Raw genomic sequence first — 24,734 nt, forward strand, 5'->3', positions numbered from 1 at the left:
AGGGATAAAGAGATGGAAGGAAGTTTCCATATTTTGTTCATCCCTTTGTTTATGTAATATTAACTTCAAGTGAAATTGTACTGATAGTTCTCCTCCTGCCTCTTCCCTGTGCAGAGTCAAGACCTGCTGAGCCCACTGGAATAGGATTTCACGGGATAACTGGTAAGGGACGACTCAATGCTAAGGCCTGAGATTACAGCAGGGTCTGTGGCCATACTCCAGGGTCCTCAATTGGTCTTAAGTCCCAAAACTCTGATGGAGAAGCAAGACTCCTTGACATGTCACTGACCCCACTATTTCCAAAGGTCAGGATTAGCCAGGAAGCAAAACATCAAGGAAGTATCACCAATCCAAAGGCCCTGCTGTGGATGTGGGCCAGGAGCCCAGCATTAGGCAATCAATAACCAGAACATGATCACCAGTGCTGCAAAGAGGAAGGGGCATAAAAGAAACTGCTTGTCCACATACTGGGGCATTCCCGGGACAGCTGCAGGAGGCCACCCATCGTTCATGGTCTATGCTGTGGCAAACATGCCACAGGGAAAGACCCCAACTCCAAAATATATCTGGCAGCCACCATCTCTAAATCCATACCCTTGAATCCCCCTCTGTTCTCCGGCTCTGGCCTCTGGCCTTGAGGGCGAGGAGGGGTCTGCTCTCTGGGGGCCTGCCGCCCAGGGCTGCCCCTGCTGTGGAACAGGATGACTTTGTTGTTGCTGAGGCCAGCTTTGCCAATGGGACACACCTGTCTGTTAGGTTTTGTCTCCAGCCACTGATGTAAACATGGCCAAGAGAAGAGGAGGCCGCCCAGGCTGATGGTGGCCTCCATGGCTGTGTCCAGGCAGATGCTGCACTCCAAGGTGCCATCCTGGCCTTTGCTCTCACCAGCACCATTGCTGCTGCCCCTGGGCCCCCAGCACTCAAGTTCTCAGGGGACGCATAGGCCAAGGACCCCTTGCTCAACATCCTCGGCTGTCAGCAAGCTTGGAGTGGAGTTTCTCCCCAGAGAAATCCTGGATCAGTCTGTCTGGCCAAACCTCGGATCCCAACCAACACAGACTCTGGTTAACTGATGCAGAGCCCGAATCACACAATTTTAATATATGGGGGAAATTTAGGCTCCTCTGAGATCCTTCAAAAGAGTATTTTAAGATCCCGAGAAATGAAGTGTTTTGCTTGTCTGGGCCATGAATTCACAGCGCAGTCAGAAGTGATATCTGGTATAATAATGATTTAATTTTGACTTTAAAAGGGGGAATTCCACCTTATCTCATGGGTGGATTCACTGTAAGAGAAACAGCACCAGACGTGACCTCTGGAGCTTCAGTTGTGTCCATGTGATCGTGGACAACCTGGTGACACTGGGCTCATTGCTGCGTTTTTCTGAGTCTCATTTTCCATGTGTCCAAAAAGAGAATAATTCTGGCCTCCTTAGAACTATTGGGAGGATCGAAATATAATGAAGTGTGTCAAAGACATTTTCGAAGCATAAAGCCCTTTACAGATGGAAGAGACTTTCATTATTAGCTATGCACATACCTACCTTTCGCCAGCTAAATGAGGTCAGGCTGGCTCCCCACAGGCTTGCTCCCCACTTTAAATGGAAATTAAAATGCACCCTGCCCGTGGGTTCACATTCCAATCACTTACAATAGCTTCTTTTGAACATCATTAAGCAGCACACCTGAAATATACCATTCTTTCTTTTGAAACCTCCTGCTCATCACTTGACCATCCAGAATAGCACCTCAGGGAAAGGAGGTCCGAAACGTGAACAAAATCTTCCAAAATTCAAGGTAATTTTAACAGGAGCTGGGGATATATATATATATATATATATATATATATATATATATATATGCATACCCTTGCCTCTCTTGAAAACTTTTGAATGACTAGTACCCATCCTTAGGTGCTGAAAAGAAATCTTTGCTTTGATATAATCCCTAGGGTCTCCTAATGTATTTATCTTTTAAAAAAGCCAGAACATGCCATCATTCAGAAATATTTAGAGCTATCATTGAGGAGAGAAGGTCTTATTGTTGCTAGGGCAACAGTGATGCCAGAGAAAGAGCAGGGGACTTGGAGCCAAATGGCCTTAGCACGAGGCCTGCTCAGATCATTTACTTGTTCAGAGGCCCCTGGAGTTATGCAACATAACCCTAGCCCAGCCTGTCCCCATTTTATCACAAGGACTAAATTGTGTTCATCTATGCCTGTCTATACACACCACTGAAGAACATGCATGAGTATATAAAGCATGTTGATGCTAATATTTACTGAGCGCTCATGAGCTAGACAGAATTCTAGTTCATTCCATGTATCCTGTCTATCCCTGTGTGTGTGCTCAGTCATGTCTGATTCTTTGGGGCCCCATGGACTATGGCCTTCCAGGCTCTTTTATCCATGGGATTCTCTAGGCGAGAATACTGGAGTGGGTTGCCATGCCCTTCTGCAGAGGATATTCCCGACTCAGGGATCAAATCTGGGTCTCTTGTATCTCCTGCATTGGCAGGCAGATTCTTTACCACTCATGCCACCTGGGAAGCCTCATTGCATGTATTATCTTGTTTAATATTCACAGCAAACCTTAGGGAAGAGGTACTATTTATAAAGGCACAGGAAGGGCTAAGTGACTTGCCAAGGTCACACCATAGTAACCGGTAAAGCCTGGATTCAACGCCAAGCAGGCTCCCAAGTTCATACTGTCCCCTCAGCAATGCATCTGCCATCCTGCAAGCAGAACTCTTCACTGGCTCCCCTTCACCTACAAATTGAAACTCAAGTTCCTCAGCATAGCATGAGCATTATTACACCCACTACTGCCCATCTCAACTGGTTCATCTTCTACTGCCCTTTTTCAGATCTTTGTGACCACAGCCATAATAAACAGGAAGAAGAAAACCCATGGACACGGTAAATATAGAACTGGACTGAGGTGAGGTACCTGAGGTGTGGTGGGCACTGAAGCTCTCCTCCAGTAGGGAAGCCCACCATGTTTTCTGCTCAACGAATTGCTATAGGAGGTCACCCTTCACAGAGCTCCACTCTCAAGAGTATCAATTGGGAAGGGGCTAAAGAGGCAAGTCCAATTAATGACTAATGGTTCAAAGTGATAGACAAATTTCAACCACACTCCTAATGATCAATTAAGAGACCATTCGGTACATGGTCAAGGGGGTAGAAGCAGCCTAAGGAAAACACACAAAAACCTCTTCTCTCTTGAGGGTCTGTCTCTCATTCAAAGGCATTTTGAAAGCACACCTTGACTGGGAGTCTGTTGAGACATAGCTGCAGAAATAATGTTCAGGGGACTTCCCTGTTGGCTTAGTGGTTAAGAATCCACCTGCCAATACAGGAGACACAGGTTCAATCCCTGGTCGGTGAAGATCCCACACACCAAGTAGCAACTAAGCTCTTGCACCACAACTATACAGCCTGTGCTCTAGAGCCTGGGGACTGCAACTACTGAAGCCTGAGTGTCCTAGAACCTGTGCTCTGCAACAAGAGAAGCCACTGCAATGAGAAGCCTGCACACCACAACTACAGAGTAGTCTCTGCTTGCTGCAACTAGAGAAAAGCCCATGAAGCAGCAAAGACCCAGCACAGCCATAAATAAATAATCAAATTATTTTTTTTAAAAAGGAATAATTCTCAGGACTCCCTTTGTTTGTGCCCTGTGCGTGGATTTAATTCTCAGTGTCAGCCAAAGAGTAGGGTGGAGTTCTATGCAGAATTCAGGGCTCGTTCTGGGTTGCCACGTAGCGCTGTTATTTTCCTTTTATTTATGAGAGGATATCAATACACTTTAAAACAAGTGCTTTGCCTACTGTGGCATCTCTTCTTTATTGACTGAAAACATGGACAGTTATACATGAACATGACACCCACCACCCCCTCCTGGAGACCTGACTTTAGACTATTTACCTTTATGCAAACACACCCAGAACATTCCCCCTCTGTAATTCTCAATTCACCCACTTCTCTCTACCAGGAAGCTCTTACCATCATCCAAGAAGCCCCTACCTGTCCTTAAAGGTCCAGATCAAATGAATTGTCCCATGATTTCCCCCAAAAGAAAAAGTTTTCCCTTATTTCTTCCATGTGACCGAGGGGCCAGGGACTGTGCCTTTTCCATCCCTGTGCCTCCTAGGCAACTAGCACAGTGCTTTGTACAGAAGAGTGGCTTCTAAAATATTTGCTTAATTTTCAAAGGACAAGACAGATATTAGAACAATAAAATTCGTTGTAATGGGAAGGGCTAGAGAGGAAAACAGAGAGAAGAAAAGCTGAAAAAGAAAAAAAGAGGGACAGATTCAGTGTCATTTTCCCAGTTACAACCAGTGATTGATTGCCTCAACTATCTTCAGTGGATTATCCACAATGAAGGTTAGCTTACCTCCAAAATTAAAATTTACCTCCAAGTCATACTGACTAAATCAAGCAATGTCAGACATAAAAATAGTTTGTAAACAATGTTCATAATAGTTGGTTTCATTTTTCTACTCCTGATATCAAGCAGACTTTAACTGGACATCAGTGCTAAATTTATGACAATATTACCTACCAGTACTATAAATTTGCATAATTGTTAAGCCATACGTCTACCTAGTTTCCATTTTCACACTGATAGCTAAATGATAAGTACGTCAGGACCCCAGGAAATAACTCACCTAAAACAAAAGTGCCAAGCAAAAATTAATGCACTCACTAATTCAACAACTCTGCACTGAGCGCAAACCACAGGTCAGCACCATCATGGATCACAGAAAGAGCGTGACCATCATCTAAGAAGAGCTCATGACTGAGAACACGGCTCAGGCCAATTCAATGTATACAACCATTAGGTTGGTAGGTTAGAACAGCTAACATTTTTTAGATGCTTAAGGGTTATCTAATTCCCTTCTATGCACATGGAAGTAGCACAATCTCTGGAGTTGACCAAATCATAAGTATCACAGAAGGCCCCAGTAGCCTCATATGGAGTATGGCTTTTCTGATGAATTCTTAATTAAAATCACTCCTGGAACATGAACTTTTGATAGGTCAACTGGTTCCCTTTAAAATGTGGCTTAAACTAATTCAAACATTCTTAATGTTATCCAATCTATGCTGAAGTATTTAAAGTGAATTACAGACATCGTAACCCACTGATATCAACATTTACAGTCAAAATGATGTAATATTCTTAAGTCACAAGGACTCGATTCTAGCAGTATTTGCAGTTCCTCTACATGCAGACATTTTACTGAATCACAGCTGTAAGCATCATCTGATAAATTGTACCAGTTCTCTAAAATTCAGTCCCACTTATTGAAAATGTACTGCAACTGAAGTATAGCATCCTAATTATAAAGCAGGGCTGACCGTGGAAAATGTATTTGACTCTTCTGCTACTGTGATTTTTAAAAATTTACACTTCAATTCCCCATGAATGATAAAGGAATTTTGCCTCACTTATTAAGTCCTGAACCACAAATGGGAATGTTCCTCCTTCCTGCATTTGGACCTGGGGATATTTAGAGCATACATCAGTGCCTTTCATTGCAAACAGGCCAATAGGTTTTCCCAGCGACATGAAAAAATGAATTATTCTGCATTAATTAAAATAGCATTTAATTACTACTGTTAAGAAACTTTGAATTAAGACAACTAGAAGATTAATATTTTATCTCACTGTCTTAATTCAGGATTTTTGTTCATTTAAATTTTTTCATTGGTTATTAATTAATAAGATGTGTGCCTTGTTTTGTTATTTCAGAAATAATTTTCCCAGATATTTCTAGTTAGAAACTTCTGGAAAAAAAAACTAGAACAATGGAAAAATCTCTTCCTCATTTCAGCAAGCCACTGCTTGCTGAGACTCTCCTGCACAACTCAGAGGAAAGTGAGGGTAATTTCTATTGTTCTTTGAACGTGCAGTTCTAAAGAATACCTCCATCATGCAAGAAGCTATGTTCCCACCCTAACTCCCAACAATGGTATTTGCTTCATTAATTTTTTGTGATATAGCTCCTCTGATTTGAACTACTAGGATAGAATTTTTAGCTATAATTTTCCATGTTTTCAATCAGCCAATAAAGAAGAGATGTCATAATAGGCAAAGCATTTGTTTTAAAATGTATGATATCCTCCTATAAATAAAAGGAAAGTAACAGAGCCAAATGGCAACCATTTTCCCAGCACTAGCACTAAATACTGCAGAGAATTTCACCCTGTTCTCTGGCTGACATTGAGAATTAAATTCACACACAGGACGCAAAGGGAGTCCTGAACATTATTTCTGCAGCCAAGTCTCAACAGACTCCCAATCAAGGGGTGCTTTCAAAATACCCTTGAATGAGAGACAGACCCTCAAGAGAGAAGAGGTTTTTGTGTGTTTTCCTCAGGCTGCTTCGACCCCCTTGTCCATGTACCAAATTGTCTCTTAAGTCATTATTAGGAGTGTGGTCAAAATTCTTCTGTCACTTTGAGCAATTAGTCATTAACTGGATTTGCCTCTTCAGTCCCTTCCTAATTGAAACTTCTGAGAGTGGAGCTCTGTGAGGGGTGACCTCCTGCAGTAAGTCATTGAGCAGAAAACTTGCTGGGCTCCCCTCCTGGTCCAGGGCTTTGCTGCCCATCGCATCTGGTACCTTACCTCAGTCCGGCTCCTCATGTCACCCAGCTCTATGAGCTGTGTCTAGATAATAAGAAATCTGCTTTAACAAGTGTTCCTGAGCCTGTCTTCATTTTTATTGTTGTTATAATAATCACACTATTCTCAGGCACTGTATAGTTTAAAAAAACAACATCATAGGCATTATCTCATATAATCGCCACACTATTTCCAGATAAGTAAACTGAGACTCAAGGCAGTTAAGAGACTGGTTCAAATTCACATGATCTGTATGTTGCAAGCATGTACCCAGTTCCACCACCGCGGCTTATCGGCTTCAAGGTCATGACTTTGTCCACCTCACAGCCGTACTTCCTACTGGGAAGGTCTCCTTCAGAGTGTGGTCAGCTGATTGCAGACTTTTATCACCTTCAGAGACTTGGTCCAGGTATGTTGATCTGCCACTTCTCTGTAGCCTGACAGTCTGCAGTTAAGGATTGCACCAGAGTTCTTCTTAGGTAGGACAAGGTCTTTGTTTAGCCAGAACTTTCAATAGCCTCTTACAAATGAAGGCTAAAGTATTTGGGGGTACAGGCTCGAAGAGCTAAAGGGAAATATAAGGCAAAGAAGGGGGCAGGGGAGGGTAGCATTCTAAACAATAATAAGGAATGAGTCACAGAGAGGGTTCAAAAGAAAGGTAGCCCAGACTCTGCACAGGAGATAGTCGATAATCACTCTGGAGATGGACAACTTGGATATTTAAAGCACAGAAATGTTTATCACTCAGTCCTAAGTTGTTTGCTTTTCTGTGATAGAATGTCATCCTCAGAGCCAGACTAGGGTATGGTAAGAGAGGCACCTAGGATGCAAAATTTCAGGGTTGTGCAGCACTGACCTCAGCCTAGTCCCAGCTCTGGGAATTCCCAGCAAGACCCTGAAGCTTCAGACCTGTGAAGTCTGAAACATACACAGCCACATGTAGGTGATACTTTGAGAAAAAGAAAGAATTAGAACAGCAACCAGCACAAAGTGATAAGATTCAAAATACGGTTACACAGTGTTTGGTATGGGCTTCCCTGGTGGCTCAGAAGGTAAAGAATCTGTCTGCAATGCAGGAGACCTGGGTTCAATCTCTGGGTTGGGAAGGGAGGAGGGCATGGCAACCCACTCCAGTATCTTGCCTAGAGAATTCCCATGGACAGAGGAGCCTGGCAGACTACAGTCCATGGGGTTGCAAGAGTCAGACACAGCTGAGAGACTGAGCACAAGTACAGCACTGCTTGATATATGCCTACTCATTTTTGGTGAAATAGATCATAAACTGAAATAATTAAGCAAAAGGAGAAAAACTAGAACAGGAGCTCACTGGAAAAATATATGTCCCTCCTGTAGGAATTTCAGGAGATATGAAGAGGGAACAGTATCTCACTACTCATGGTCTGGGGTTTGCAGACCAATTTAATTGGCTCAAATGGTAAAAAGAACTTACCTGCAATGCAGGAAAACTGGGTTCGATCCTTGGGTCAGGAAGATCCCCTGGAGAAGGGAATAGCCACCCACTCCAGTTTTCTTGCCTGGAGAATTCCATGGACAGAGGGTCCTAGTGTGCTACACAGTCCATGGGGTCACAAAGAGTTGGACACAATTGAGCGACTTTCACTTCACTTATTAGCAGAGTGATCCTGGCCTCCTGGAGAATCTCAGGACATCTGGGTGACCAGCAGTTGGGTTATAGTTATATGTGTGCTTTTTGTTGCTGTTTATTTACAATTCCTACTTTTCAAGTTTCCTAGATACTTTATTATATTTTATGATTAATAAAGTCCTTTTTGTCTCTCAACCTACTTCTATTCAGCCATAAGGGAAAGTAGGAGGGAAAATTATAATCACAAAGAGGAAAAGGACTCAGCAGTGTTTCTCCAGCCTCTTACTGTCCATACATATCTATGACCAAGGACAGTGTGGGAAGCCCCGAAGGACATCCTGAAACTCCAAGCACAAATTTTAACCCATCTGTAAAGATATGAAGAAATCAGAACTCGGAATAATAAGCATTTGGACAAAAGGCCTTGTGGTTCAATGGCGAGTGCTTTGGGATGGGGGTGGTCAGGAGACTTGAGGTCTTTGTTCTGATCAATTTTGCCCTGCTCCCATGGGCAGGTGACCAGAATCAGATCCTTCCAGTTCTGCTACCAACCAACTTGAGGACACAGGCAAGCCATCCGGCCATACCTGGACTCAATTTCCACCTCTATCAAAGAATACCAGCCTCCTAGAATTGTAAGGAAAGAATGACATTTTTGGAACATGTCATTGAAAAAAAAATTTAAGTGAAACATGCTATAAAATAACCAGGGGTATTTTCACTGCTCTGTTGTTTTTATGGTTGCAGTTCTTACAATCATAGTAAACACTGTGCTAGAGACAAAGCAGCATGATAGGTGATATGGTTGGCCAACCAAACGTCATTTCCCAGTTCCTTAGTTCTTGCCTGGCTCTAGTATAGAGGCTGGAAAATGAAAGACTCACTTTTCTAAACACTGAGAAGCTCGAAGTGAAGGCATGACACAGTTTTGAGCAACAAAAAGTAAGAGCATTCTATAGCGTTTATGGTTAGGTTTCTGCTTTCTTGATTAAAAATAAATCAGTATAGGTATCACCCTTCCTTTCTCCTGCCTTGAAGGTGGACCTCATACTCAAGAGTATGGAAACCACTTAACAACCACAAGGTAAAAGCCAAGAAAGTTAGAAACAGTAGAGCCAACATCACTGAACCACTGAACCAACACCTATTCAGATTTCTCATTATATAAGAAACACAAATTGCTATTTTTTTAACCTCTTTAAGTTACCTGCTGCTGAAATCATTCCTGACTAATACAACATATATCTTATCCACTTCATGGCCCTTTGTCTTCTAAAAGAAAATTTTCTCCTGGTGATCTGTTCAGATAAAAAGTTCAGCTCAAAGAGTAGAGAGGAGAATGTTTCCTCCAAAGACCCATTAGCAATAAAGAAATAATAAATAAAAACGGACAAATTTTCTCCACAAAATAGGATAACAAGCCACTGGGTCTCCCCATCTTTGTGATTGCCCTGCCAAAACTCTCAGCCTATAATGCAACTCTGACCACCTACCTGGCAGAGCTCTAATGACCAAAAGATATAGCAGCTATTAGAACTCTACCAAGACTATAAAATGCTTCATAATGGTTGAAGTTAACCCAGGAGCCCATCCTTGATCCAATTATTATATTCTAAGTTCTGCTGCAACTTACACACCTCTGCAGCTCACTCACAAATCCATTTTCATTTCCTATGTCTCTCTAGTAAGCTCTTGGTTTTTATTTCCAACTACTTTGCAAATATCTTTACCTCTATGTCCTAATATTGCTTCCTACTCAGCCTGTCCAAAGCTGAACCACTCACCACCCTCCACAAAGCCGTTCCTTGCCTGTTTCCCTGGTTTCCAGTAATATATGTCACCATTCACCTATTTCCCCAGATAGAAAACTGAGTCATCTTCAGTACCTCTCTCTCTTCCCCTCTACATTCTAATTTAAAAATAACTCCTTTTCTGTTATCCTTGATCATATCCCATAATTTTTTATCTGAACAATAGATTATAAAATCTTTGACAGTTCTCTCTGCCACCAGGTTTTCTGAACTCCAGCCTAGACAGAAATCCTCCTAAAACACAAAGTGGATCCCATCTTCATCTTACTTGAATGTTCACATGTTCCACATACCTAATGAATGAAGCCTGGCACTAGAGGATGGCCCAAGACCCTTCTGAGTCCCACTCCAGCTCCTGTCTTCAGGCTTATTCCTAACCCCTCTCCTTCCTATTCTTGACCTTCTTCTCTCCTTGGATCATTATATCCAATGGTACCTAATGAGTTTTCTTTCTTTCAACTTCTTGCCTTTTTTCCTTTCTTTTCAAAAGTGGGCTTTCCTAGTGGCTCAGCCTGCAATGTGGGAGACCTGGGTTCAATCCCTGGGTTGGGAAGATCCCCCTGGAGAAAGGGTAGGCTACCCACTCCAGTTATTCTGACCTGGAGAATTTCATGGACTGTATAGTCCATGGGGTTGCAAAGAGTGAGACATGACTGAGTGAATTTCACTTTCACTTTCACTTTTCATTTCCTTATCATCAACCTAGTCCAGCTCTTATATATCACATCTGGATTATTCCAGAAATCTCCTAACAGTGCTTTCCCATCTTTCTTTGCTTTAATCCACCCTATACCATCCAACAAAATCAAGTCACTGAAAAGACTCCTTTGACCAAGGTCCCATTAGCTTCAAATGGGGCCTTTTTCCACTTCTCTGCCTGGCTTCTCTGACCCTCATTCTCACACTGCTTCTTCACACTCCAGCTTCATCTTACACCCACCCCACATGCACCCTTCACTCCACACACGTGGGATACCCTCCACTCTCTGAACATCACTTGGCCTTTTCCATTCCATGTTGTTCTCATCCTTATTTCTGAATGCCACCTCCACCCTATCTGCCCAGTCTTGAGTCTTAGCTTTCCTGACCCCTATTTCCAAGGGCAGCTTTCCATTAGGCTCTCAAGCCAGAAGTGAGCTCTTCTTCCTCTGAAGTCTCATAATTCTAAATTTAAATTGCTCTTTAAATGGAGATTTGTCACCATTCACCTATTTCCCCAGATAGAAAACTGAGTCATCTTGTAGGGCAGGGCATTGCCTGTCCAACTGTGTCATCATGTAGATTCAAAAGACTTGTTCACGTATCTTTGCCTGAAACATAGTGTCTCCCACATCACAGTGCAAAAGTACTAAGTAAACCGTTAAATAAATGTTAACGGATAAAATCTACAATTCAATCTGAGGGCACTTTTATCACATGAATTACTGAGTCATGGCCACTACCTGAGGGAGGAAGAACAGCTACTCTTGTCCCAGTAAAACCAGGACCAGAAGGAGCGAACTTTCCTTAAATGAAGGAATTTTCCTTAGATACCCACCCCCGGAAAGCGTGTCAGACAAACTCACTTATCCTTGCTTTCAGCACTGAAGTGGGGCTTTTTCTGCTCAGCTCTGCTCTCATGGTCCTCAGTCTGTTCTGGGCCTTTTTGGTCCCAGAGCAACTTGCAATCACTCCGACTTTCCACTTCACTTTTCAAGCCCACATTCTTGGTAGTTCCAGAACACAGCTTCCTGCCAGCATCTCTCCCCACCCTCTGTGACATCTGTCTCAGGGACTCAGTGAGAAGCAAGGAGCTAATGTTCAGGAAATTTGCTGCCCCCCTGTGATGAAAGGTGCAATCTTCATTACTCCCCGAGACAGAGCATCCCCATGGCTGTTGTGAAAGCAGACGCTGTGCCTTCACAGCTGCTTCCCTCGAGCAGTAGGAAACTGCCATCCCACTGTTCTCTTCGTTTGACTCTGTCTCTTAAATATGTTGTTTTTCTCATTTTCATTAATAATCCTTCTTTAACACCTGATCAGCCTTGCTGTCTGCTCTAGGTTAAAGCCTATTATTCTATTAGAGTTTGACATTTGGAAAGCAATGAGGCATTCATGCACAGGTAGTGTTAATAGGGAAAATGGCTTGAATCAGGGCTTTCTGCACCATGAAGTTGGAAAATGGGAGCGGTCAACAAGAAATAAAAGGCTGCTTCTGTGCCAGCTACAGAGGCGCTGAGCCCAAAACAGGCTGTGTCGCTGGTGAGGGGCTTGGGATAGGATATGACTTCTTCTGATACCTGGGGTTATTGATCAGGCAGGTGTGTAACTCCTAGATCATGTATCTAAAAAGAACCTGGAGCAGCCTAAGGGAAATTAGGCAATAGGCCTGATGACAAGTCAGCAAGGCTAAAGAAAGGCCACTGCATGTGTCTGCCTTCTCCGACTCTGACTCTCCAGTGTCAGGGCAGACTGTTATTAGGCGGACCACAGAGGACATTCTCCAGCCTCTGGGTGGTCCACTGTGGTGGTCGTCTGTGGGGTGTGTGAGCTGAAAGTAATCAGGACTAAAGTGGCCACAGAAATAGAGGGTGATGTCACCTCACATGAAGAATGAGCCAGTACATCTCCCAGTTTTTTTTTTTTTTTTTAAACAACAGAAATTTATTTTCTTATAGTTCTGCAGGCTAGAAGTTCAAGATCAGGGCACCAGCATGGTCAGTTTCTGGTAAAGGTTCTCTTCCTCGTTTGTAAAAGGCCCCCTTCTCACTGAATCTTCACATGGCCGGAAGAGAAAGGGTGAGTAAAATCTTTGGTGTTTCTTCTTATGAGGACACTAATCCCATCATGAGGACACCCACTCTCATGATCTATTAACCCTGATTACCTTCCAAAGGCCCCATCTGCAAATACCATTAGGAGACTTGGGAGACTTCAACATATAAATTTTGAGAGGGGAAGACACAAAAATACACTAAAAGAAAAAATGACACTGGGTCCAAATCACTAAGTCAATAAAACAGAAATAAACAAATCAACTTGTTTTCAAGTAATTCCAGCAGAAAGCTTCCCTTTTTATTCCTATTATATAGCAATCTAAATCAACAAGAAAAGAACTTCCTAAAAAAATTATGAACACTAATTTAATTAAACAGTAACTTTTAAAAACCAAAGACAAACAATATGACACACACTGTTTTGGTAAAAAACTGAGAAACAGAATATTAACCAAGAATATTAAACAAAAACAACTTTTAGTCCCCCATCCCCTGTTCCTATATCAACTAAAGATTCTTAACTTAAAGCACTTGGATATTCTTGGGAAGTAATATTAAAATGCACAATAACATTTCTGCATTACATTTTCATAGTATTAGAAGCATAGTAAATGCATATTCTTTTATTCAAAATATGGAAATCTGAAAATTAAAACAAATTTGACAAAATTATAATTGGTTTGTGCTGGGTTTTACCTAGTTTTAACACAAATAGTGATTTTTATTACGTACCACATATATTTGAGGGCATAAGAAATATATTTTTCTTGACTGTACAAAATGCTTCACAGCAAAAAGCAAAAATACAACTCTCTAGGAACACTTCCATGTTCTTATCAATGACCATAAAGTGAAGAGAGGATATTTCAAGTTTCTGAGTGTCAGTGTAGGGGAAAGTGGGATGGAAGGTAACTGAGATCCACAGTTAGGTGACTGGCAAGGTCATCTAATTAGGAGGCTGCAGAGTTGTGGATGGAACCCAGGATTTTCTTATCTAAAAATGCTGCAGATTCGTGTACTCAAGAAGAAGGGGCTGCTGCTGCTGCTGCTAAGTTGCTTCAGTCGTGTCCGACTCTGTGCAACCCCATTGACGGAAGCCCACCAGGCTCCCCCGTCCCCGGGATTCTCCAGGCAAGAACACTGGAGTGGGTTGCCATTTCCTTCTCCAATGCATGAAAGTGAAAAGTGAAAGGGAAGTCGCTCAGTCGTGTCCGACTCTTAGGACCACATGGACTGCAGCCCACCAGGCTCCTCTGTCCGTGGGATTTTCCAGGCAAGAGTACTGGAGTGGGGTGCCATTGCCTTCTCCAGAAGAAGGGGCTAGGGAATCTAATTACGGCTGTCGAAACTTTCAAAACTCAATTAGGTGTGTGTACGGTCCATTGGTGTCGAGCTTTAACACCTGCCTATTGCCGTAAGTACCGTGTTTCACAACAACCCCAGCTTCAGCACACTTGCTATTAGCAGCTAATTCTTTTTTACAGAGATTCACAAATTGGGAATAAAGTTCTAATCCCTCTTCTTTTCCAGAGTTACAGTGATACTGCATGCTTCTTCCTTTTACTCTACCCCCAAGGGTGGCTTGAGGGATGATAAGAATGTTGCCAGGTAGATCCAATATAGAGACGTGCTTGCCATTTTCTGTTTCACTTAATTTCACATTTAACAGTGTATTAACCATTTTGGGAAGAAGTTCTTTATCAGCTCCCTTGAAAAAGCACACGTAGATCGCTAATCCTCTTTGAACCTCCACCCATTCGGCCTCGACGTCCCCCTCGGCCGGGCGTACTTGCAGCCGGGCGTGCAGGCACTGCTGCAGGAGAGCCCGGGCCTGAGGCGTTCTGCCACTGTCAGCCATAGCTCAAGCTGCGTGGATATCCCACGGGTTCCGGCCTCGTGCCGCACAGGCCAGCCCTCTACGCTCAGGGAGGGTCTCTCTCCCAGTTTTTCTACCTACACCTGTCAAGCAAAAATAACTGTTTATATTTGGTTTATTTATTCACTTATCACATATTCAATACCTGCTTACTGAAGACTTACAGATTAGATCCCTGCCCTCACAGAACTTACAGTCCTTATCATTTCCACTTCCACCTTCAGAGTAACTATATCTCCTCCATGTGACAAGGGGAAATGTCATCTTCATTTCTGAGATGCAAAAAGAATTATAAGCTCAGTGGATATGAAATCTTGGACTTGCAAGAAATACACATTTCTTTCATTTGTTTTAATCAATTTCATTCTGACTCCCAATCTCCACCTTGCCAGGCCAGGGGGAAATTCACTAAGACATTATTGGCAATGTGTGATCCTCAAAAATAAACAGAGGCGGGAACTGACATTTAGCTTATCTTGGCTATCCTGTCATCCTCACTGAGCAAGCCCGCTGTGGTCCCTGGAGATATGGTGGCCCTCTGCTTCTATTAGACTCCTGGTGCCTCGAGTCCCACCTCACAGGCTGCATTTGTGGCATCCCCTCTGAGCCACTGCAACTTTCCCGGGTGCCACCATGAAGCCAAGCATGGGTTTGTAATAAAGGTAAAGCATCTCAGGTTCTGGAAACCTCTCCCCCCTCTCTCCCTTCCCTGTTGAGAACACAAGGTATAATCTGGTTCTTTGGTTTAGCTATTCCAAAAGAAGAAAGAGACACTGACTTCCAGCAGCTTCTATTTTCACACAGCCAAAATTTTCTGAATCTTTGATTCCCAGACTCACTAAAGGCCTAGAAACCTGCTTAAAAGGAAGAAGAAAAATAGAAAACAAATACTAGTTAGAAGCCAAAATGATTATCTTGCCCAGAGATGAAGTAACTGAAATGCTGAAAGAGGCAACACCCATCGTCTAGAGCTCTGCCTCCAATCCCCATATGGTTATACACCCCCAAACGTGGTGGCAAATTCTGGGAGGCACCTGCTGCTCATGGCTGCCTCTCACTCATCAGAAGATCCTAAGATCTGCAATAACTTGAGACTGGTACACTTGCTTTCACTTACATAGATTAGCCACAGAAAGAGGGGAACACATGCATCCAGCAATCATCCTTAACACAGTTAGTTCCCTGCCCCTCATATAACTTCACTCCCACTCCCATCAGGCCAGAGAGCACTACGAGCTGACTCCTACCTCCATTTCAGTTCTTCTCTTACCTTCCCTTCCAGCATCTATTCTGTCCTCTTTTTCTTCCCATCTCCTGCCCTCTCAGTTGTTTCTAGGGAAACTAACTGAGGTGCTTACTGAAAGAGCATTCTCCTTCTCCTGAACACCCCTGCTGCAGGTCTCCCGTGACCTCAGTCCCCTGTAGCCAGAATACATTAAAAGAGGATGAGCATGGCAGAAGAGGAGACAAGTGGTGGGGTCCATGTCAATTCTTCAGGCTGGAGGGGAGTTGTAACAGTCTGAGGGGGTTGAAAACCCATTTTAAAGAGTCAGTTAATTGACCAATTGATCTATTCAGTGACTTTATTAAAATTTATGTGCCTATCACTGTGGGGTCACCTTCAAAAGAGAAAAAACACATAACATATCTTATTGTGTTCAAAGAGGCTCCATTTAATATGGGAGGAAGGGCATACACACAGATATCTGGATGTCAGTGATGATAACAATAATAGCCAATATAAATTAAACACTTATAAAGTGCTGAGTGCTGAGCTGAATATTGCTATACTAAAGCAATATTTTATTTACTTGTCACAACATCCTTTTACGGTAGATATTAACATTAGCCCCCATTTGCAGACGAGAAAGCTGAGGCACAAGGATTTTTTTAACTTGACGAAAGGCCTTTAATAATGAATTGTAATCCAACAACAATAGTTTGTAACAGTACATTGCATCTTTGTTTCTAATAATGAAAAGGCAGAATTTATGTAATTATTCAACAATAAAGAAATGTTAAATTATAAGAGAACCATAAGGCTAAAATTTTGTGCAGCCATTAAATTCATTTATTGAAGGAAATAAGATCACACAGGAAAATACTTATGATAAATGTTAATTTAAAAAAGAACAGGAAGGACTTCCCTGGTGGTCCAGTGGCTAAAACTCCATGCTCCCAATACAGGGGGCCCAGGTTCAATTCCTGGTCAGGGAACTGGATACCGCATGCTGCAACTAAGAGTTCACATGCTGGAATTAAAAGATCCTGCATGCTGCCACTAAGACCTGATGCAGCCAAATAAATAAAACAATTTTTAAAAATAACAGGATACAAAAATGTATATGCCTTATAATACCAATTATATGTGTTGAGGGAAATGGAGGAGAGGGGAGGGAGGAAAAGAGAAGGAAGGGATCAGAAGGAATATATCAAAATGTCAATAGGGTGTCAGAACTTCAATTTGCACACTCCAAACATATGCAGTTTATTGCATCTCAATTCTACCTCAATGAAGTTGTTTAAAAATGTTAACAGAGGATTTCCTGGTGGTAGAATCATATATGATTTTAATTTTACTTTTTATTGTCCAATCCAAATATCCTACAAAGATTATCCATTGCTTTAATAATCATGTAAAATTCATGTTAATTTTTAAAAAGGGAACTCTGGGAGTAACATTGGAGGATATTCTGATTTAATTGATAGAGGGTAGGACTCCAGCATATTTTTGTTGTCTTACCACCCCGGGTGGCAGTCAGGAATGGAAACTAGTGATATGCACAGAGCATCTGCTCCAGTGCCTGGTCGATACTTGATGCTTGATAAATGGTGACCATCATCATTACCACCATCATCACTCTTGTTGTTATGCTTTTTATGTATATCAGCATTACTAGCATATTTACATTCTCATATGAAGTGGAAAAAGAAAAACCTCTAGATGGAGCAGATGGCTCAGACCTTGGCAGATTCATTGGAAACTTCAGTGAGTAATCAGGTGTTGGAACTGGTGATATTTTCCTGTCATAGACTCTGTCAGAAGCTTTCATCTCTCCCTGCCTGTGGGATTAGTAATGCAGAGCACTTTCAGACTATTAGTGGATAAAACTACAAAGCAAAAACTTTTTACTAAAATTAACGATGCCAGGCCAGCCATAAAGAAATTCATCTCCCAAGTGTCACGCTCAGCAGAGTTGCACCAGCTTCTATAACAGATGTCTAGACAATTTGACTTTGAAATACATACCCCACACCTAAACGGCCTGAAGTTTCCCAGTCAGTGCCCAGCCAAAGTTCAAAACCAGAGACCACACAGGAATAGAGGATTGAAGATTATAAATAAACTTATTCATAGGGAAAGCAGAGCGAGTATAGCAAGCTAAAAATTGATTGCCCAGAGAGGATGACTCATCAATGAGACCATAAAAGACCATCTTGCAGAGATCACGCAGCAAGACAGTTCATTGTCCTTAAACATTAACTGCCCGTCACACCAGGCCTCCCATCAGCAGAGTGCAAAGCCCAGAGACGGCCTCGTTAAGCTTTCTAGACATCCCTACCTAGCAAAAAAAAAAAAAAAAAGCAATCCACTTCTCCTCTCTCTCTTTGAATCCCCACTTAGCACTGAAAGGAACCTCATCCAAACCCAGGGCCCAGGATTCCTAATGTGTCAGCCATTTGAAAAGCTTTGGTTCGGGTCAGGCTGACTGCCTGATCACTTTAAGACATTACATGTTTTAACTGAATATTTCAGGGCTAAAGAATTCTGCATGTGGATGAGTTTAGGTCAAAAGCAATCTGAGACAATATCCAGATGCTGAGACAGTAGGAAAACCACTCTTACTGCCTTAATCATGTCTCTTGAAGCATGAAAACAACACAGGACCATGCGGTTATGTCACTTATAAAACTGATTTCCTGCTACCTGCTTCTGCAGGATGGTAAGTGTAATTTCAGACACTCAAAATTTATCTCTAGAGTTCTGAGATTTTATCAAAATGGCAAGCCTCTAAATGATACTGAGATGCAAGGGTACCAAGAATACTATGAGGAAATACCATGACGAAAATAAAAAGAAATGCCATTCACCCCCACAAACATCTCCTCAGCCCTAGCTGTGAAAATATGTTGTGATTACTGGGGCTGGGAAATGAGTCAAACATCAATCTTTTTATCTAAGGAACTCAAGATCTAGAGAGAGCAGATAAGGTGGGCTAGGACCTAAAGAGATAGATGAGAAATCAAACAAGAACCACAAGAAAGCATCTATACTGTTAGGATGGAAGAGAGATGACTCTCATTTGGTATGTGGGTCAGAGAAGACTTTGAGCAGTTAATGGTATTTGAATTGGGCTTAACATGGGTAAGACAAGAACATATCTGGACGTGAATACCTCATAACACAAAAAAAAACTCTGAGGTCCTTTCAGAGGGCCTGTATCAGCATGGGACGAGCTAAACCTACAAAAGGAGTCAGGAGAATGCCTACCAGAAGCTAGTCAAGAGTCATATGACATTAGACTGAAAGTGGGGCGGTGTTCAGGGACAAGTCACCCAATATATGCATGAGTGACAGCAAGCACCACAGTCCAATATGCCATCTGAGTTACTAGCTGGCAAGGACTGGTAAAGAAAAAGAAGATCAGTTAAATATATCACAGCACATCTGTACAGAAGACTATGTGGCACTCATTAAAAGAAATTATATACATGTGCATTTATTGTCATGGAAAGGGGTTCTTAATATACTAAGGAGAAAAAAGGAAGTTATAGAATGTCTGTGTAAAAGATCATCTATGGGGTTTCCTTGGTGGCTTAGTGGTAAAAGAAGCTACCGACCAATGCAGGAGACACAGGTTTGATCCCTTGTCCAGGAAGATCCCACACACTATAGAGCAGCTAAGCCCATGTGCCACAACTACAAAGCCTGTGCTCGAGAACCCAGAAGCCACAACTACTAAAGCCTGCGAGCCCTAGAGCCCATGCTCAGCACCAAGAGAAGCCACCATGATGAGAAGCCTGCACACCACAACCAGAGAAAAGCCTGTACAGCAACAAACACCTAGCATAGCCAAAAATTAATAAATAAATAAAGATCATCTAGGAATGCATCAAGATGAATCTGACTTTACTAACTTATATGTATAAGAAACATCACATTCTTCATGCCAACTTGGATCTAACTTTGAGCCCCCAGTCTGGCAGAAAGTCCCATCTCAATCAACAACAAGGCGCATTACATCATATTCCCACATCTGTACAAGCTTCTCAGAATCTTGGATGGTGCCCACAAAATAAAATATGGCCCCTACACTTCAGTCCATCAACTTCTCCTACAAATCACCTCATCACCCATGCCTGCGTGTTCCTTGAAGTGTGCCAAGCACATAAGAAGAAAACCTAAAATAGCTAAATAGCAACAGCTTAAACAAGATAGAAATTCTCACTCTCATATAAAATAATTTCAGGGGAAGGCAACTGAGGGCTGTTATGGCAGGGTCTTGTCTTTCTGCCCCACCACCCTAAAACATGGCTTCCATCCCCAAGGCCCCCTTGTAGTCCAGGAGGGCTGCTAGAGATCCACCATTGCATCTTCACCATGGGTCAAGGGGAAGATGACGGGCAGTAGAGGAAAAAATTCCTCTTCCTCGAAATACCACACAAAATAACCTTTTCTTCATCACGTGGCTACAAGGGGGCTGGGAAATCATGTCTTTATCCAAGGTGAGCCCGTATAAAACGAAGATCTGTTGCAGAGGACAAAGGAGAAATTGGACTTGGAAGTTAAAAGCTAATTCTTTCTGTCACAGTGTATAAATTGAGGAGGAAAGAGGCAGAGAATCATCAACATCTGAGAGGATAAGCAACACATAGAAGAGATTGACAAAGAAGCCATCACAGAAACAGAAAAAATCCTGAAGAGAATGGTGTTACAGAAAGCAGCGGAAGAATTTTTCCTACTAAGAGAATAGTTGATAGGGTAGGATGAGGCCAAAAAAATGTTTATTATTGATTACTCGATTGTCCAAGGGAAGTAGATCTCTGAATAACAAAACTTTACAGACTATTTCTTTTGTTGTACTCTGCCCAGGTGCTTGTGTGTGTTCGTCGCTCAGCTGCACCCAACTCTTTGCAACCCCATGGGCTGCAGCCCACCAGGCTCCTCTGTCCATGAGATTCTCCAGGCAAGAATACTGGAGTGGATTAACCATTCCACTTCCCCAGGGGATCTTCCCAACCCAGGGATCGAACCTGGGACTCTTGCATTGCAGGCAGATTCTTTACCATTTGAGCCACAGGGGAAGCCCAGGTGCTTACGATTGTCCTAAACTCAATACTCAGGTAGAATCCACCCTGTCAGAGGGGTCCTTCTACCAGGTTAATAGTCCAGATAAGGTCATCCATGCCTACTTATCCTCAGAGCCCTCAGACACAATATTCCCCTGTGTTCTTCACAGCTTTGCCTTATTTGTTCCTTGAATTCTTATAATCTCAGTAGCAAATACACAGAGCCTTCTTATAAAGTATTCTTAAGCCAGGCTGACTCAGGAAAAAAGCCATATACCTGTTTATTCCCTGGTGGCTCAGAGGTTAAAGCATCTGCCTGTAATGCGGAGACCTAGGTTTGATCCCTGGGTCGGGAAGATCCCCTGGAGAAGGGAATGGCAACCCACTCCAGTATTCTTGCCTGGAGAATCCCATGGACGGAGGAGCCTGGTGGGCTACAGTCCATGGGGTCGCAAAGAGTCGGACACGACTGAGCGACTTCACTTCTTAATATAACATCATAAGAAAAACAGCTAACGTTTACGAATGTTGTTATACACCAGGCACCCTATTAATTGCTCAATAAATATTAGCTATTATTATTGAGCTATATTAGCTATTATTTATTGAGCAATTAATAGGGTACCTGGCACATCACATGCACACACATCAATACACACACACACACACGCACATGCACCCACGTTTGTGTAATTACTTCTCAAAATGCTCTGTGAAGCAGATATATTATCTTATTATCATATCTCCTCTTTTACAGGAGAGAAATCAGAGGGTCCAAGAGGTTAAGTGGTCTGCCCGGGGGGCGGAAGTCATCTCTCGCCATGTCCACTGCTGTTTCCCCACACACTACACAGCGCTGCCTCCATAGCAACAACACATGTTAGCAAATTTCTCATTATTTTTAGGCACAACTTTTTTCTTCCACACTCTAATTTTGTCTGTCACTCTCTGGGCTATGATAAGTTGGAAATCTAATTAGTAAGCTAGTGACAGTGAGGGTTTACACAGAGCAGATCATTATTTTCTTCCTTGTAGGAAGCAATTCAAAGGGATGTGGAGGTCAGGGGTTTTCCAAATCGCCTGGATCCTTGAAGACACCTTTGATCTGATCATCTGTATGATAATAATGATGATTACTAACATCTACTGGACACTTGGGGCTTCCTAGGTGGCTCAGTGGTAAAGAATCCGCCTGCAAAGCTGGAGATGCGGGTTCAGTCCCTGGGTCGGGAAGATCCCCTGGAGGAGGAAATGGCAACCCACTCCAGCATTCTTGCCTGGAAAACCCCATGGACAGAGGAGACTGACGGGCTACAGCCCTTGGGGTCACAAAGCATTGGACACAACATAGCGACTGAGCACCCACACACACCAGACACTTACATTCTAAACATTTAACCTATGTTAACTCATTTAATTCCTACCCAGTGACTTTAAGGGATAGATAGTATTATTATCCTTATTTTGCAAATGAGAAAACTGAGTTACAAAAAGGTTAAGTAACTTTTCTTAAAACTGAGAATATTGAAGCTTGAATTTGAACCCAAGTAGAATGACCCCGGTGGAGAAGGCAATGGCAATCCACTCCAGTACTCTTGCCTGGCAAATCCCATGGACGGAGGAGCCTGGTGGGCTGTAGTCCATGGGGTCACTAGAAGTCAGACACAACTGAGCAACTTCACTTTCACTTTTCACTTTCATGCATTGGAGAAGGAAATGGCAACCCACTCCAGTATTCTTGCCTGGAGGATCCCAGGGATGGGGGAGCCTGATGGGCTGCCGTCTATGGGGTCGCACAGAGTCAGACACGACTGAAGCGACTTAGCAGCAGCAGCAGCAAAATGACCCTGGAGCCTGAGCACTAGACACTCAAGTACAAGCATATTTTTTTTAACTGATAAGAAAGAATAGCTGAAGAATGGGTTATCTGGACCTTTCTATCACCCCTCAATAAACCTATCCTAAAGGATCAACTCCTGGCAATTCTCCCCAGGGGTTCTGCCTCTCTGCAAAGGTAAGGGACACTATAACCTCCTCATCTAAACACTTAAAAGCCTCCCCAGCCCCTTCAATATCCAACCTCCCTTTAATGATAGTCAATACAGGTTGCAGGGCCTGACAACTCAGTGATCCATGAACTATTAACTGGAGCTATTTTCAGCTTCTAGGGATCAATTTCAACTGCAAGGGGTAATAAGGGCCAGGCCAATAAGCTGGAAAAAAGGACAGATCTGAGGGATCAATAGGAAAAGACAGCCTTAAAAACATTTAGGCCTAGAGGAAACATGCTGGGTGGAATGAAGCAGGATGGCAGTACACCTTCAGCCAATCAACAACTTTAGCTGAGGCACCACCACTCCTGCTGGAGGACAGGTGTTGGCACTGAGAAGGGATATAAGAGAAATAAAAGACACACATGGCCTCCTCCCTCCAGGAATTAATGATCCATCATAAACACTCAACGGCCCATAATTGTTGGCAACAAAGGTGTTTTGGTCAATTAAATAGGCTAGTTAGTTGAGAATTGCTACAAAGATCATTTAAGGATTGTTAATTTCCTAGAATCAGAAAAAACAAAATAGATCAGATTTTTTAAAATTCAAAAGTGAATAAGAAACATTGAGAAATTAGTGATCTACTTCTGCCACTTCCAGCCTTCTTTTTCAGGTGTACTGTTCTCTCTTAATCACCTCTACTATATCTCTTACCATCCACTACAGATGACCAAGAGCCTCATGTTCTTTCCATTTGCGAGCCTGCCAAATCTACTGATAGAAAGGAATCTGAGAGTACTGAGGTATGAATTTGGACCATGAATTGGACCAAAATTTTTTATATTTTAATGGGGTTCAGATCTTTAAATAAAGGCATGAATATTAATGGTGGATTTCAGTCATTTGTTAACTTACTAGGGCAAGTGTTTAGAGGTAGGTAGTGCCTTTTATGTTTTGACTTTGTTTGAAAAGACTAAACCAAAAAGTTATAATACAAATTTTTAAATGAGTAGAAAGGGTAGATCAAATAAAATACACAGATAACCAGAAACAAATTCTTGTATATTTTAATATCAACTTTCTCAGTATTGAACTATTAATTAAGGAGCTAGGCTGGGTAGAGACCAAGTCTTACGTTCATATCTTCAGTGCCTGGTACAAAACTATTAGCATTTGAGAAACTTTTATCAAACTAAACCAAAGATGTAATTGGGATTTATTTTACTTCCTATCTTTTCTAAAAATTTAATGGAGGAAGACCTTAGTGAGAAATGAAAGGCTGAGCAAAGCAGCCTTAAAGAAATGAAATAGAAATCAAGGAATTTAAACAATTCCCAGATTGGCAATGAGTCCCTGAGCTATAAAGAATTAACTATCATTCTTTCAACTACAATTACAGTTTTATTAAAACCAACCAACAGCTACTAAAGAACATAAAGAATGTGATTTGAGCTTACCTTTCCATAAAGTCTGAACATGTTGAATTTATATTAGAAAATATACTACCAGTGTTGGCGGTAATAAAAATGTTATACTGAAATGTTACTAAAAATTGGTTTTTGGTTTTTCTACATGAAAATATATGTAAAGTAAAGGGGAGAAGGAGCAGAAAAAAACTTCAACCATGTTAAGTGCTCCCTGTATAAGAAAATACTTGGAGTCAAGGAATACCTTCACTTTCAGCTAAAGATGGTAGACTGAACACATGTATCTTTCCCTCAAGCTCTCTAAAAGTCACAATAAAGGAGAATTTAAAGGTACAA

At 42.1% G+C, this 24,734-nt stretch overlaps 2 pseudogenes; both read right to left on the minus strand.

Moving 5' to 3' along the window:
- Nucleotides 1-242: 242 nt before the first annotated feature.
- On the minus strand, nt 243-966 carry LOC782033 (E3 ubiquitin-protein ligase RNF185-like; annotated as a pseudogene).
- Nucleotides 967-13,162: 12,196 nt separating this feature from the next.
- LOC781337 (probable D-tyrosyl-tRNA(Tyr) deacylase 2 pseudogene) lies at nt 13,163-14,691 on the minus strand (annotated as a pseudogene).
- Nucleotides 14,692-24,734: the final 10,043 nt, after the last annotated feature.

The sequence above is a fragment of the Bos taurus genome, chromosome 11 (genome assembly GCF_002263795.3).
Source record: "Bos taurus isolate L1 Dominette 01449 registration number 42190680 breed Hereford chromosome 11, ARS-UCD2.0, whole genome shotgun sequence".
In the NCBI taxonomy this organism is placed as follows: domain Eukaryota; kingdom Metazoa; phylum Chordata; class Mammalia; order Artiodactyla; family Bovidae; genus Bos; species Bos taurus.